We start from the raw sequence: 10,346 nt of genomic DNA, 5'->3' as shown, positions 1-10,346 counted from the left end.
TACGTCACCCATGGTCACATGGTCACATCACAGCATGTCTCTCCCATCTGACAGGCCAGAAATAAAATTTTCACTAGCACTGCAGTGATTTGAGTCAAAATCAGGCATGCCTAGTCAAGATGACAGCAGCATTAGACTGGCTTTTGCTAACTTTAATACAACAGACCCAATTAAAAACACTACCCAAGTCACCTGGCACTAACTGCATTGTGGACTACTAAATGAAATATAATCCACTTAATGGACCCTTCCTTTGGCTGCTGCTCCATGCTGGAGCCCTTCACACAACATCTTTGCTACTACTGTTACTGAAGATTAAAGCTAACTGCAGTGTACGTATCTGGGCTACAAAGGCACCGCAACTTTGATGTGTTGATGCAGGCTAAATCTCACTTTTCTAAGCAAAACAGGCATTCACAGGTGGAAATGTTTCATAGAGAGTCTGTGGGACTGAGACATGTGGGCAATTTACACAATTGTTGTTCATACAGCCAGCCCACATTTCCCACTTTCTGCAGCAAACTTACTGCACCAGTTCTACTTGTATGTAAAAGAATAAAATAAAAAATAAAATAAAATAAAAAAAACAACAGTGCTTGTGAACACTTAAAGTTTGAAAAATAGCTACAAATTGTCTCTATTAACATAGCCCTTAGCGGAGTCCTTTGTAAGTCAAAATTAAGGAACTTCAGAAAACAGGAATGTTTTTAGCATCCTCAGACACCAGAATTTTCAAATTTCCTCCCTGAATTTATAAAGCTCGTACTGAAAATCTTTACACAGTGCACATTGTTCTTACCTGCACTGCATACAGTGCATGTCACCAAAAATAATTCTGTCTTACTCCTTTGTAGTGTCACATACAGACTACTCCGATTAAACGTACATTTCCTAATCACTACTTCAGTGAAAAGATTTAGCCTCTGTTTTGACAGGGTAGAGCATATCACAAAGTATCTTGATCCCCGCTTACTAGATTTACAGAGCAATGTCTTGGGTAAGCAATCACGATACACAGACATCTGTTATCTTTCTTATTCACCCAACTTCAGAGGGAAATATTATTATATGGTGAGATTTTCAAAGGTAAAAAGAGTGAAGTATTCAGCTGACACGGATTTTCAGTCAGCTGTCTAGCTGCCCTTTGCAGCTTCAAAAATTCTCCATTAACTATGATATTTTGCAAGCAATGAAACAGCCTCATCAGAGATGTGTGCCCATTTTGGCCAGTGTCAAAAAAAGATAACATTTATGACGGGTTCAACAGTGAAATGTTAGGGTCAAGGACAAAGGTAAGAAAAGAAATAAAGGGATGACTGGTGATTTATCTTCAAAAGGAAATAAATATAGGCTAGTACGACAAAATTTTACAGCTCTGTAGAATGTAACCCAGACCCTGCTTTTTACCCTTTTCTTTAAACAAAACCATTGGCTCACCCAGTGAGATAAAAGCCAACACATCCACACCTCTCCATACCTTTTCTAGGTAATTTTTCCACAATGCTGAATTGATCAATGTTAACTCTGGCAGTGAATAAATAAACCATGAAAACAAAGACGAAAATATTATTTCGTGGAAACAGATATGCCATTATTTGTCCACAGTACTACTGAAAAAAAATAATAAATAAATTAGAATTTCAGCACTTCAATTTTCTGTGTGTATTGAAATCTTTCCACAAATCCTTACACCCTACAGATACATATTAAATGTGATCTGTGTAAACAGACTCAATGTTGCTTTAAAATGACTATTATGAAGATGTACAATCTACCAGCACAAAGCAGAGTACAAACAAACCATGACAATATTTAGCTGACACACTTGCAGGTGCTCAAGCTCCCTCTAATCCCTGTGTTGTAATTAATGGCCCAGGCCAGCCCACTTGGGCATACCCACACCATGCTGCAGCAAAGTTTGTCTGTACCAACCATTACAAGAATAAATGACAATTGCATAACAGTGTGTTGTGCATTATCATATTTCTATAGCTACTACATGAGAGCTTTTAGCAGAATTCTAACCACTTAGAGATGCAAGTCTCTAGGTGCTTGTAGGGCAAACACATCTCCTAACTGTATGGCAGCCTGGGAAAAGGCATAAAGATCTCATCAGATTCATTTCTTCTCGTTCTTTTATGAAATGATGAGTTTGATCGATGAAGTTGGGAAGTATAGACATAATTAACTGCACTGCTGCAAGATCTTTGATGAATACCCACTTTTCATTTAATTAAAATTTAGTGTGAAAAAAAAAAGCCAAGCAAACATTAATGAATTACAAAATGAATCATTAATAAGAAAAGAGGTCAATGGTGTTTCACTCTTTCAATGTTGACAAAGAAGAAAAATTCGTAAATATTGATCAAGTCTGCAGATACCATTTGGTGGAGAACTAAGCCATAGCACTAATAGGTTATCCATATCCAGCTGAAAAAGATGTTAAAAAAAGTCAAACATGAGCTCCTCTGCAAACACATCTGGCTGGTCACACTTCCAGAGTGAAGTATCCTGGAAAACAGTCACTCTGTAAAGTGCTTTAGAGTTGTAGCAGGTAGCAGACAACTCAGATTCAGGGGCAGAAGGCCACAAGAACAACTGAAACACGTCTTCTGTTGCATAAGCAAGGAAGAATACTATCCCATTTGCTTTTCAGATCACTACTAGGGTACAGATCACAAGGATCTACTTTTCAAAAGGATTAAATACTGACAAACATTTTTTTTTTTTCCCCACCTCCACAGGACAGTTAAGTGTCCTTCATTAGAAACAAGTGAAAGAAAACTGCAAAAAAAGAGCAGTTACATGCTTAAAATCCTTGTGGAATGCTGCCTTTTTGTCCATTTCTTAAAAACAAAGAAACAAACATGCTTTTATAAGTAAGGTTAATAAAATATTATTTAGGAATCATAACACTTTCTTTAATAAGAGGAAAACAAATGAATTGACTTATATTTCCCACTGCACAATGCAGAACAAAAGATGTTTGCTTGGAGGCCACAGAACACCTGATATACACATCTATATTGAATAGTGGTTGGCAGGGTGATTACAACTAAATACAGATTTAGAGGGTTCCCTGTTGTCAGGCAGATTGTAGTTGAGAATTTTAGGATGCTTACAGTAGTTAATTAAAGAGAAGCACTGGGAGCATCCCAAGGCTATAAATTCCTCCCTCATACCTTGTGGGGTTCAGTGCTGGAACTTTCCATATGTCCGTTTTTAACTGGCATAAACTTGTTTTGACCTTAATCAGCATTTTAGACTACCGTTACATGGGGAGGAGAGGGAGAGAAAAGCAAGGGAGAGATCATTAATCAAAGAGGCTTGCTGCAAGATGCACGCAATGAGAAGGTTGGCACTCCTGATCTATCCACTGGTATGTCAAAAATGTCAAAACAAAGACAACACAACATTTTATAATCTAACTGTTCTACAAGAACATAAATTAACGTACATTTTACAATCAAACCAGCAAGAAATTGAAGAACAGGTTCATTGTATCTGCAGGTATCAAGTATCATAAAACATATAAATTAACAAGTCTGTAGATTATTAAATGACAGTTGAGATGCCAGCTTTCCTTTTTTTATCATGGAAGATATTCCCAGGATCTGTGACATCTGTGGTGGCTAATCCCCCATAGAGAAACTGACATTAAAAGGAATTCACACTGTGGTAAAGCCATACACCATTACAATGTCAGCTATGGCTTCCCAAAGCTTTCCTGGATTCTAGGCTGTGGTGTGGATTATGAGTGAAAAATGACAAGGCTGGTTTCCTATGTGCATTGCAAACAGCAGCTCATATGAATGTGTCTTTGAATGAATTTGCTGTGGTAAAGATTTCTAACCTATCTTTCACAAGAAAAAAATACATCCTACGCACCACTGTTCTCATCTGCTTTCCTGAATGCCCTGTTATTCTCAAGAAACTCTTTTTCCAACTACTACTTGCATCATTTTCAGCATATGAAGTAAGCACGAATTTGATAAACATGTAAAGATACCACTGTGCAGTATCCCTGCAAGTTCCCCAAACACTGCACAGTTGGCAAATGTGCAGGTTATTTCTCGGAGAAAGGCTCAGAATAAGGAATACACAAGCCTTCCCCTACACCATCTCGACCAAGGTAGTTAATAAGTACAGTCTTGTTCCTGTTCTAAGTCCTCTGTGCACACCTTCTATCGCTGACCTCAGAAAGGTTCCTGAATTCATGTTCCAAACTTGATCCCTCTGACCAGGAACGTAGGAACTTCTGTTCTGGCTTCCTCTGACAAAACCCTCCAAATTAACAGATGATTTTTCATTCAGCTTCTGATCAGGACAGTATCATTGTCTTTTTCCTTCTGCTTTTGGGTTGCAAACTTTACATCTCAGCAGGACATCATCACTCTGACGTTACCAGGTCCTTGCTGCATTGTAAGCTTCCAACACAAACTAGCTCAAAGACTGAAGGCTCACGTCATCGAAGAACTCCATCATTCTCCCAGAAATACAACCTATACAAGCAATGTAGATCAAATGATTTTCCACTACTTACATGGCCAAAGAGAACAAATAATAATAAAAAAAAATAACAGATGACTTTAAAAAAGACCTTTGGTTTCAAAGTGCAGCTTCTTCACTGTAAGCAGCTGCCTACTTGTAAGTGGCTGGGCCAGTGGTGGCAAAAAAGTAGCTGTAAGGAACAGTGGAAGAAGAGGCAAATACCCTGTACCAAACTGCCTCTGGAAAGAACAGAAATGCTACAGAACCCAGCTGAATTTGTAGTCAGCATTTGACAGGAAAAAAAAAGAAAAAAAAAAAACATTTCAAAAAGAAAAGTATTTCTGCACCATTACTTTTAGAAGCAAAACTCAAAGAGACATAACCTTCAAACGTCTTGGACAAGGAATCATCATGCTCAGGCTTATTTACCACCCAAGACTAACTCTTCACGGCAGTAACTCTATACACACACAAAAACATCCCAAATACATCATTTCTAAAGTGTTAATCAAACTTTCCATGAGCCTTGAAACACAGCATTCTTTCATCCAAAATAGCATCCTCAAAGTAACACTACATATTTTTGCTTTGCTGCTATGACGAGAATGGCAATTACTGACTACATGCAGTTCCCACTTATTTAGGCAAAATTACTCTTTCTTTTAAAAAAAGAGTATTTTATGCTAGCTTATATGATAGTGAAGATACAAATGGGAACCAGTGCTATACCATATTTACCTTCCATTGTAAATTAAATCACTTACTATGTCTATGATGTACACCTTGATTGCAACACCGTGCTATAATTATATATATATTCACATCTCACTAGGCTTCCATCCCTTAGCCCAATATGCCAAATAATCTCTATGAGTGCTTCCCCATGGACCATACAACATCTAGGAAAAAAAAAGCATAATTAATTAGCACTGGAGAGAGAGAAGAAACTTCAACAAGAAGCCTTAAATAATTAAATAATTAAAATTAAGATTCAAGTTAAATCAGAAGAATCACATTAAAGAGAGATTGACATATGTCATTATAAAAATAATATAAACAATGTAAATAAAGTGCTGATACATTTTTCTCCCTGGAGTCATCTAAGAAAGGAAACAGCTACCTGGTGCTAAACGCTCTAACACCACCACAAGTAGGGCCTGCACCTAGCACCCTTTTTGTAGTATTATTTCTGTGGGAGCCACAGGAAAAGGCTGCTATGGCAGCAGCCTATCCTCCAGCACCACCACGTCAACTGCATTCTGTCCCACAACCCTGGTTGCTTTGACATACAATGAAAGTACTCCAGGCTTCTCGTGATTACCAGATCTGGTGAGAACAGCAACAGTCACAGTGAGCTGGTGGTCACTGAAAGTACCTGCCCTACTGCACACCAATGCTGCAGCAGCTCGGCACAGTGCAATGGCTTCTATCAGAACTCTGCTGGATTTCACAGGTTCAAATCCTTAAAAAGTAAAGGAATTTTCTTATACACAATATGTCAGCTCTTAGTGTTCTATTTAGTTTTAATCCAGTCACATCATAAATCACATAAGCATGAATTACGAGCAAATAAAACTGTGAGACGGAAAGTTTTCCTAAATTTTAAAAGCTTTAATTTCTTAACGGGATTTGATGTACACTACATTTTGAGTCACTGAAAATATGATTAGATAAAAATATAGAAAAATATTCTGGGCCATAACTTCACCAAATATAAAAAGCTGTAGCTGCATTATGGTTTTTATTTAGATAGCAAGCTATTTTGGGTAAGGACGAATGAAACCCTGACCTCTACAGCAGCACAGTCAGAGTACGTGTCAGACAATGTTGTAATTTGCTATATTCTAATGCTAATCAAAACCAAAAATAAGGTTAACAAAATGCATTTTAAAAGCAGCATCAGTTGTCACACGAATGCAAAATCCACCAGCCTGTCAATATCAGTCTCAAAATCACTAAGCATGAAAAACTCTTCCTTCAAAACAGTGGTGGGTTTTCTCTGCATGATTAATAACGGCCATAGATCCATAGATTCTCCCTACTGTTAAGCAAATGCATGTCTGATTATGGAACTAAGATGCTGAAATATGGAACTTCAGTTCCACATAGAAGCCACAAATCCTATAATCAGTATCTGAAGTCGTATGAGATATCCTTTCAATAGTGTAAAAACCTCTGTTCTATGCAATCTTATTGGAAAAGTCAGTGCTGACCTAAATGCTGAATAATGTGCTCAAAGAAAATGAGTGAAGAGGTGGCACAGCAGTAACATTCCAAGTGGTATGTGCTGCACACAGAAGTACTAATGCTGCCTTCTCATAGTAAGGTGTGTGCAAGAAGCATGTATTCAAGCTCTTCAAAGGCTTAAAGGCTAAAATGTCATGCTGACAACAGGGTAGCTCCCCGGGAACGGGAGTCTGACCTACAGGTAATCTTATAAACTGCTCCAGGCCAGGAGGTAGAGCAGCCACGTGCCATTAAGAGAACAGCTTAAATTCCATTTTGTCATGGTAAAAGCTGGACGAGGAAGCCACCATTTTCAACACAGTCCTGCAAGCCTGGTTTGACGTTCTAGAGGTTGGGACAGGTGGACTGAGGTTTTCCCTCATGTCTGAATGCTAAAATCAGCCTAGAGATTTTTGGTGGAGTCACATGCAACTTAAAACTGAACACTAAAAACAGCTTGAGGCAGCCAGAGGCAAAAAATAAAATAAAATTAGGCAGCAGGAAAGTCAAGGACACAGGAAGAAAGGCATGGTAATACAGCCCTGAGAGAAAACTGGGAGAGAAAGCAAGAGCAACTACACCTTCCAAAACAAAAGATTAGGAACTATAAGCCAGGAAATTATTTTGCTGCCATTTAATTCCAACCATTGCTAAGACTACACATATTCTCTGCAAATATGGAGCTGCTCTTACGTCTTCTTACATAAAAAAATCTACCCTTAACAGAAACAACCTGTAAAACGCTGAGTAGCAAGAAATAAAGCTCTTATGCTGTTAATATCCTGCATGTATGAAATACCAGTTGTCATCAAGAATACTGAATGTAGTAGCCACTCCCAGAGAAACAGACCCATCTAAAACATTCAGCAAGTGGTTTGGTGATTAGGAACATCTATCTACATCTGGCTAAAAATAAACAGGGAAGAAAGAACATGACCAGATTTGCTATAGATGCCAGAACTTCAAACATCTCTGTTTTGGAAGACATTCTTCATAAGCACCCACACAGACAGCCAACAACCTACATGATTTAATACACTGAGGTGATTTATCATAAAAGAGCAGTAGGATTTATCATTGGACCCGTAGTAGAGGTGGCACACAACTGGTACCAAGAGGTCACTTCAGTGTTTTCCTTCAAGATTATTTTATTCTGAAGGTATAAAACGCTCACTCTAATAACTCAGATATTTTAGGGACAACACACTACCAAAAACATCCCTTCTGTGGTCTTACATCACACGGAGCCCTAAGCAATGGCTGCGCAAGAAGAATCCCAGTTTAGTGGACAGTTTTACAGCCTCTGTATTGTGCAATGGTTGAGGTATACAGAACTGCTTTTGTAATCCACAGCATTACCTTGCAGCGCCATCTTGTATTTAGTTAGACTGTGCCTATCTTCCATATTACTAAGGAACCAGACTGCCTTGATCAAACAGTCAAGATCCACCACTTCCAGTTATTCTGAGCAGTGGAGTAGCTCCTATATAACAAGCACGCTTCCGCCAAAAAGATAATCAGTGGGACTAACCTGAGAAGTAAGGCTGACATTATTCAAAAGTATTAACTAGAATATATGCAAAAATTAAAAAGAAACCCAACAACCCAGAGGTCCAGTGCAGTTGCTAACATTTTTCCCCTTCGCGTGTTCTCTAGAGGGGGAATCAAAACTGAACTGCAACCAGGAAACCAACATAATAGCATGAACTGAAGTTTCTTTCATCTAAAATGACCCAAAACGCCCTCCTGAAAAGAAAAAAAAAACTTGTCTTCCCACACTGCTGCTAAATCTGTGTGTTAGAAATCCTTGCAAATCTAATGCGCTGAAGAAATGTGATGAAAATGAAATTAATGTACTTTTGTACATTTGAGGATTTGGAAGAATCCCCTTTCTTTTGAACATATAAAATGAAAAGATCCACAACACCCAGAAGGCTGTGAATAATTATTTTTACTAACAGGACTGCCAGAAATTTTTAAACACTTACTAAGCACAAGATTTCAAGATAAAAAAAATTAACTTTTAAGTTTTTTTTCCCCAGATTCCTTTCCTCAACAGACTTCACATAAAGAACTTATTTCAATTTTCGCCTCTATTAAAAATAAATGACATTAATAAAGCCAAAGAGGAGGCATTTCTATTCATCTAAACTCTGTGAGGAAGCATATTTATGCAGATAGATGTGGTAGCAAACACTACGAATCACTCAGAAGTGAGGCTGCACTCTTCAGTTTTGGCCTTCTTGTGAAGTAAACAATATGCTTGATTCTGCTCTGACTTACTGATTGCAGAGGTGTCATTCAACAGCATCTTTTCACAGCTGCTTCAAGATACACATTCCTATTATTGCTTGTGTATTTTCAGTAGCTGAAGTTCTGTGCTAGTCACTGTAAAATGAAGGCTATAGAACAAAACTCAGAATTATTTAAAATGAAAGTCAAATTCTTATCTTGTTTGTACTGAAGTAATCCTACAGTAAACTCAATTTCAAGAGTAAAACTGAGCTTTGAATAAATCTGAGCTAAAATACTCCTAAGTTGTGCTAACAAACTGTAAAAAGTCTTTGTTTGTTTGTTTTGTGGGTTAAACTAACTAAACTCTGATCTCCTAAACTCTTAGGAGGAGATAGCATTAATTGCTTGTGAAATACAGTGCTCTTGTTAAGAAACAGTAGTGCTGCCTATTTTACTCTACTTTCTGGTCAGCAAATATTATTATCAATACTTGCTCCATAGAACATATCAGTGTTGGCTGTGAAACCCCCATCTGCCAAGCTTGACATAGGAATACAAGTACTTTTAACCTCTGTAAATCCAGATCTTGGTTCAGTAGCCAAGGCAGACAGTCATGTTACAAAAGCAGGAGAACATCCTGGCTGCAAAGTGCCCTGAACACTGCATTCACAAAATAAGCTTTTTCAGCACGAGGAAAAAGATGTAATCCCTATGGTCAGTGTGTATTGCAATCTCCTTCTAATAAAAAAAGGCTTGAAATCTATCAACAGGGACTACGAGAAGTTTGACTTTATTTAAAGACTCACACATTTAACTGAAAAGGTTATTACTTAATTAACTGCCTGCTGGCTAAGTGAAGTCATCACACTTACACCCTTACTCCCCAGTTCAGCTGACACGAGCACACAGTAGCCCAGTTAGGCCATATGCTTCTTTCTTTGATAATAAATTCAAAGGCACCAGATATCTGGCTGGCTTATGGAGGAAAATGCACTGAACTCTGACAGCATTATTACTGCCAAAGTGTTAAAGCAAAAAGAGTTGACTATGGCCAAGAAAAAGCTATGGAACACCTTTGCAAGAATGTGAATTATACCTGAAGGCCATTCAAGTCAATTAATCACCTGTGTAAACTTGTAATCTCCAAAAATATTAGCACTATCATCTAGTTTACATTGGATAAACAAATGCTCTGCTTTTTCTTTTTTAACTCAGATTGTGAAATAATGTTAGAGTTACATAGCTGTAATGAAGATTTGAAATAGCTGGGGAGACTGCTAAGTAAGCCATTGTATGAGAGCAATCTGTATTCCTGTGAAATGCTGTAACGCTACAGTGATACTAACAGGAGCATGAGAGGAAAACAGCTTCCCTTCAGAGAAAGCTTTTTGCTT

The sequence above is a fragment of the Tympanuchus pallidicinctus genome, unplaced genomic scaffold, assembly GCF_026119805.1.
Source record: "Tympanuchus pallidicinctus isolate F22 unplaced genomic scaffold, pur_lepc_1.0 scaffold22, whole genome shotgun sequence".
NCBI classification, from domain to species: domain Eukaryota; kingdom Metazoa; phylum Chordata; class Aves; order Galliformes; family Phasianidae; genus Tympanuchus; species Tympanuchus pallidicinctus.
Note: the sequence above shows the minus strand (reverse complement) of the source record.